General features: G+C 40.7%; 1 non-coding gene across 1 annotated transcript; it reads right to left on the bottom strand.

Annotated features, from left to right (window-relative positions):
- Positions 1–248: 248 nt before the first annotated feature.
- Positions 249–410, bottom strand: LOC115869679. The gene has a single exon (XR_004046322.1). It is a non-coding gene; the product is annotated as a U1 spliceosomal RNA (small nuclear RNA).
- Positions 411–6244: the final 5834 nt, after the last annotated feature.

Genomic DNA, 6244 nt, shown 5'->3' with positions numbered 1-6244 from the left:
TTTCCTCTATTTCCTTTGACTTTCCTCTTGTCCCACTATCATGTTCAGTCTTCATTTGGGTTCCAGTAATTCCTCTCGGTTACATTGCCCTTGATCAAGCCCTACCAGGCCTTCTATACCCTCCTTGCCATCGATTTTAGATTACTTGTCCCTGTTTGTTAACGCCCACTTCCTCCCTCCCCCCCTCCTCTCCCATGTCCCCCTGAAACCATTGGTCGCATTGTTTTCTCCTCTAGATTTTTTTTCCAAGGGAGAATGCGAACGCAGTCCCCCACTACCAGAAATTATGCAGTTGAGTTTCCCACATTTGGGGAAATCGCAGGGGTCAACACATCCAGAGTGCAATGGATAAGCCTCGCCCTGGGAAAACCACCTTCGTGATCATGGTATCTCCCCTGCCAGGTAAGTATTCCTCTAGATTGTTTATCCCATCTATCTTATCTAGGAAGACATGCAGAAATAATAATATGCACAAAAACAAGACAGAGCAAAACAAAACAAAACAACAACAACAAAAAGCAACCACACAAAAAAGTCTATAAATAGTTCAAGGTCTGTTTGTTGACCTTTATGAGTGTTTTCCAATCAAGTCTGATGGGGTGCCACACCCTGGCCCCACAGTCTATTTTTTGTATTCCCCAGGGACTTCATTGCTCTGCTCCCCATGCTGTTCCGTTACATGCCGTTAGTGTTTCACCTTGATGTGGAGAGGTCAGATCAGGCACAATTCCCACACTGGCTCTCCAGTGTTGTCCCCCATAGGGCTATGGGTCAGTGAGGGGTGTCGTGTATTGTGGTGGGGCTGGACCTATGCATTAGCTGCTATGAGCAGGAATATCAGCCTCAGGACTTGGTGGGCCAGGTTGTGCTCCACTCCCTCTCCCTCCTCCTTCGTTTACTCTTTTGTGCTCTGGTCAGACATGTCCCTCTCCCTGAGCTGCAGTTTCAGTGCTGTCATCTGAAGTGAATTCTTCTGGGGGTAGGGAGGCTGTCCACGTAGTTGGAATTGGGGCTGGTCCCTCAGACCTCTCTATTGGTTCCCTGCTTCATGCCAGTATATTGCATTCATATCTTGGAACGCCGGGTTGAAATCTGGTCCCTCTTTCCCTGTAGAGATATAATCAACGCCCTGCCCTTGGGTGGATTAGCGTCCTGTTCCCCACTACCCATGCCTTATTTGCTGCCCCCCTCCTTTTTAATTGGCTACCATATGTATCCCTGGATTGGGTCTGGCCCCTGCCATACTACCTGAACCTCACCTGAGGAATGTATGTTATACAGTAGCTTTTTCCCTATGCCCCTTTTGAATTTTTAAGCTTACCTCAGCAGACTCCTGGTGTACTTGTCCTTTTGTGCTTGGCTTTCTTTGCTTAGAATGATTTCCTCTAATTCTTCCCATGCAGTGATGTGCTTCATGCATTCATCACTGCTTTTCAGGGATGTGTAGTGCTCCATTGTATGTATGTACCACAGTTTTTTAATTGATTCATCCATTGATGGAAATTTGGGCTGTTTTCAACTCCTTGCAATTGTGAACTATGCCACGATGAACATTGGAGAACAGATGTCTGTCTGTGGTTTGTTTTTTGCCTCTTCTGGGTGTATGCCCAGTGCGGGGATTACTAGGTCATATGGTAGCTCAATTTCCATCTGTTTTAGATTATCACCAAATCGATTTCCATAGTGGCTGTACATACATACCTACAGGTCTACCAGGAGTGGGTGAAAGAGAGTTCCTATCTCCACAGGCCCTCCAACACTTGTTACTTTCTGATTTTTTGAATTGGGCTATCTTTGAGGGTGTTGGGTGGTATCTCATAGTGCTTTAATTTGCAATTCACTTATGGCTAATGATGAGGAACATTTTCTCATATGTTTATTGGTCACCTGGATTTCTGCGCTGTGAAACTTCAGTTCAGGTCCTTTCCCCACCTCCTCAGTGGGCAATTAGTTTTTTCTTCTTGGTGCTATTGCAAACGATGTTTTTCCCAGTCGGTGGGCTCTCTTATTACTCTCTTGGTGAAATCTTTTGATGTACACAAGTTTTTTATCTTCAGTATATCCCACTTGTCAATTTGTGCCTCATCTGTATTTGTATCCTTCCCTATTTCTGGTAGCTTAGGTATTCTCTGTGCCAAACTTCTCAGGTTTGTCCCAACATGAGGGCCTCATTGATGCCCTAATAGTTTGGGGGTTTTACCTCAAGGTCTCTGATCCACCATTCTTGTGCATGGAATGAGGTAAGGGTCTTGCTTCATTTTTTGCAGGTAGATATCCATTTTTCCAGCACTACTTATTGAAGAGGGCATCTGATTCCCATTTGGTATTTTTTGGGCCCTTATCAAAGATCAGTTGTCTGTAAGCTGATGATTTTATTTCTGGGGTTTCAGTTCTTTTCCATTCATCTGAATATCTGTTATTATACCAATAACACACTGTTTTGACCACTGAGGCTGTATAATATGTGTGACAGTCAGGTAAAGTAAGCCCTCCCATTCTGTCCTTCTTCTTGAGGAGTTCTCTGCTAATTATGGGCTTCTTCCCTCTCCATATGAAGTTGTTAATCATTTTTTCCAATTCTTTGAAGAAAGATGATGGTATTTGTATCAGGATAACATTAAACGTATATAGTGCCTTTGGCAGAATTAACATCTTTACTATATTGAGTCTTCTAATCCATGAGCATGGGATATTCCATTTGTTGAGGTCACTCTTGGTTTCTTGTAATAGTGTTCTGTATTTTCCTCATACAAATCTTCTGTTTTTTAGTCAGGTATATCCCTAAATATTTCAATTTGTGCTTGGCTATTGTGAAGGGTACCACCTTTTGGATCCCCTCTTCTGTGGTTTTGTCCGATGTGTATAGCAGTCTGATAGACTTATATTTGTTGATTTTGTATCCTGCCATTCTGCCATATTCCTCTATTGCTTCCAGTACTCCCCTTGTGGAGCTTTTGGGATTTTCCATACATAAAATTATATCATCTGAGAATAACGATAATTTCACCTCTTGTTTCCCCAGTCGAATAATTTTGATGTCTTTTCTTTGTCTTATACTGTGAACTAGGACCTCCAGTACGATGTTAAATAAGAAGGGGGGCAAGGGGCATCTTTGTCCGGTCCTCCTTTTCAGTGGGATGTTTTAATCTGTTCTCCATTACCTACCACACCCTATCACCATTCTTATTCAACATTGTTCTGAAAGTTTTAACTAGAGCCACCAAACAACAAAAAGAAACCAAGGGAATACAAATAAGCAAAGAAGAATTGAAACACTTGCTATTTGCAGATAATATGATCCTATAGATAGAAAACCCAAAAGTCTCCATAAAAAGCCTGGTGGAAACAATCGAGGAATTCGGCAAGGTAGCAGGATACAAAGTTAATAACCAGAAATCAATTGGATCTCTGTATGCCAGTGAAGAGAGCTACAAAAAGGTCATTAAGAAAGCAATACCATTTACAATAATCACACGAAGGATGAAATAATTAGTAATAAACTTAAGTAAAGAAACAAAAAACCAATACAGAGAAATGTGCAGATCATTACTACAGGAAACTAAAAATGAACTTAGATAAATGGGAGAATATCCCATGCTCATGAACAGGTAGACTTCATATTGGGAAAATTACAAGACTACCTAAAACAATCTATAGACACAATGCAATACAAATTCAAATCCCCGGAATATTCTTTAAATGAATGTAAAATTGCATTCCCAATTTCATATGAGTAGATAAAAGACCCAGCATAAGCAAAGATATTCTTAAAAAGAAGAACCAAGTAGGAGTCCTAAAAACCTACTACATAGCCACAGTAGTCCAAACAGCCTGGTACTGGTACAACAAGACCAATGGATCAGAACAGAAAGCCCAGATATAAATGCATCATCTTACAGAAAATTGGGACAAACTGAAGGGCCCTATTGTAGGGCATGCATGGACTACAAAATATAATAAAGGAATCACACATTAGAAGACAAAATAGATGCTGGACCTATTAAAAACAAAATTCTTATGCACATCAAGACTTCATCAAAAAAGTAAAATGAGAGACCACAGATTGGGAGAAAGACTACCGATGACACAGTGGACAATGGACTAATTAGTAAAATCTATAGAAGTCTGCAACTTTCTGATAAAAAAATAATCCAATTAAAAGGTGGGCAAAGGATATGAATAGATAATTCACAAGGGAGGCTACTTGAATGGCTAATGAGCACGAGGAAATGTTCATAATTACTAGCCATCTGGGAGTTTCAAATCAAAAGAACAATGAGATATAGCCGCACACCTACCAGGACAACCCGATTGAAAAAAAATCAACAAAACAGAACAACAAATGCTGGAAAGAGTGCACAGATTGGAACTTTTATACACTGCGTGTGGGTTTGTAAACATGTTCAACCATTGTGGAAAGTAACATAACAATACCTAAAACACCTTGGGAAAGAAATACCATACAACCCAGCAATACCTTTGCTGGGCATATACCCCAAAGAATTAAGAGACAAAACACGAACAGACATATGCTCTCCCATGTTCATTGCAGCATAGTTCACAGTAGCAAGAAGTTGGAAACAACCCAAATACTCACCAGTAGAGGAATCAATAAATAAACTCTACTACATACACACAATGGAACATTATTGTGGCCGTTACATAATCTTGTGTCAATTTGAGACTATTAAAAGTGAAGGAGTAGAGTTTAGCCTATCAATCAAGTCGCAGCTTGATGACATCATTTGGAGGCACTATGGAGATAAATAGCTCACTGGAGGCCAGACCCACACTTTCTGCTTTGTATTCCTGATGACAAGCCACATGGAGCTACGCAGATGGAGCCAGATCCTTGGAGCTGGAGTAGCCACATGAGATGCTTCCACCACCACTGGATCCACAAGACTTTCAATCCACTGGTCTGTGATCTTCCTGCATTCAGCATCATTGGATGACTGCGTGAGTCTAAAGAGAAATTTATGGACTAATATCTACATATAGGGTAGGATCGGACTTATGGACCTGACCTGGACTAGGATGGGATTTTTTTCTTAATATATAATTACTCTTTATAGAAAGCTCTTTCTTATACACATGTGAGTCTCCCTGGATTTGTTTCTCTAGTCACCCCAGACTAACACAATTATGCATCTCTAAAAAACAGAGATGAAACCATGAAACACCTCTTGACATAGAGAGACTTGGAAATCATTATGCTGAAGTGAAGTTAATCAACCACAAAAGGACAAAGATTGTAGGAGCCCACTATTATAAGTATAAACACCAAGATGAACTGCTCCCAGTTTATTTAATCTTTTAATTTGGTCTCCCAAGCAATGAGGTAGAAAGCCAGCCTAGAGTCCATGAACCATACATATCTCAAGCCCTCTATATGGACACCTTAAAACCGCTTTGACAGGGGGACACCTCACCTCATTTGGAGTAGTTTTTCTGAGGAGATGGAGAAAACCATTCAGTTGCTTCAATACAAAATAGTGCTAAGGTCACACCAGCCCAAACCAACAGACACTCTTACCAGAGTGATAAGGGAACCTTACTAGAAATTCAAGTCAAGACAGGGAAAGGGGGTATATATGTCTCAAAGAAGACAAGCATATTTCTGTTGGTGGGTAAATGGGGAGGAGCAAACTCACAACAGGAAAAAAAGCTTAACAATACTTATACAGAACCCAAGGGAAGAGTAAGCCCTGTACTGTGTTTCTAATTGGACAGTTAAATTTTTTTATTTTGGAGGAGCGCTTACAGCTCTCATCACAATCCATACATATATACATTGTTTCAAAACATCTGTACATATGTTGTCATCATCTTTTTCAAAACATTTTCTTTCTACTTGACCCTTGATATCAGCTCCTCATTTTTTTCCTGCCTCCATCACCAGCCCTCTCCCCATGTCTCCTTAATAATTTATAATTATTATATATTTTTTTCATGTTTTAGGGGGGCCACATGTCAATTATTGTGATCAATTCCCTCTTACTTCCCGCTTTCCCATACCCTCCTAGTATTACTGCTGCCCTTATTGGTCCTGAGGGGTTTATCTGTTCTGGACTCCCTGTGTTGTGAGCTCTGTGTGTTCTGGTTGAGCCAGATTTGTAAGATAGAATTGGGGTCATGAGAGTGGGGTTGGGGAGGAAGCATTAAAGAACTAGAGGAAGGTTGTATGTTTTGTTGGTGCTATACTGCACCCTGACTGGCTCATCTATTTCTGTGGCGCTTTGGA

This window comes from Echinops telfairi, unplaced genomic scaffold, assembly GCF_000313985.2.
Source record: "Echinops telfairi isolate 266 unplaced genomic scaffold, ASM31398v2 ScPeMD7_35;HRSCAF=133_1, whole genome shotgun sequence".
Classification (NCBI taxonomy): Eukaryota; Metazoa; Chordata; class Mammalia; order Afrosoricida; family Tenrecidae; genus Echinops; species Echinops telfairi.
Note: the sequence above shows the minus strand (reverse complement) of the source record. Positions and strands in the feature narration are given on the sequence as shown.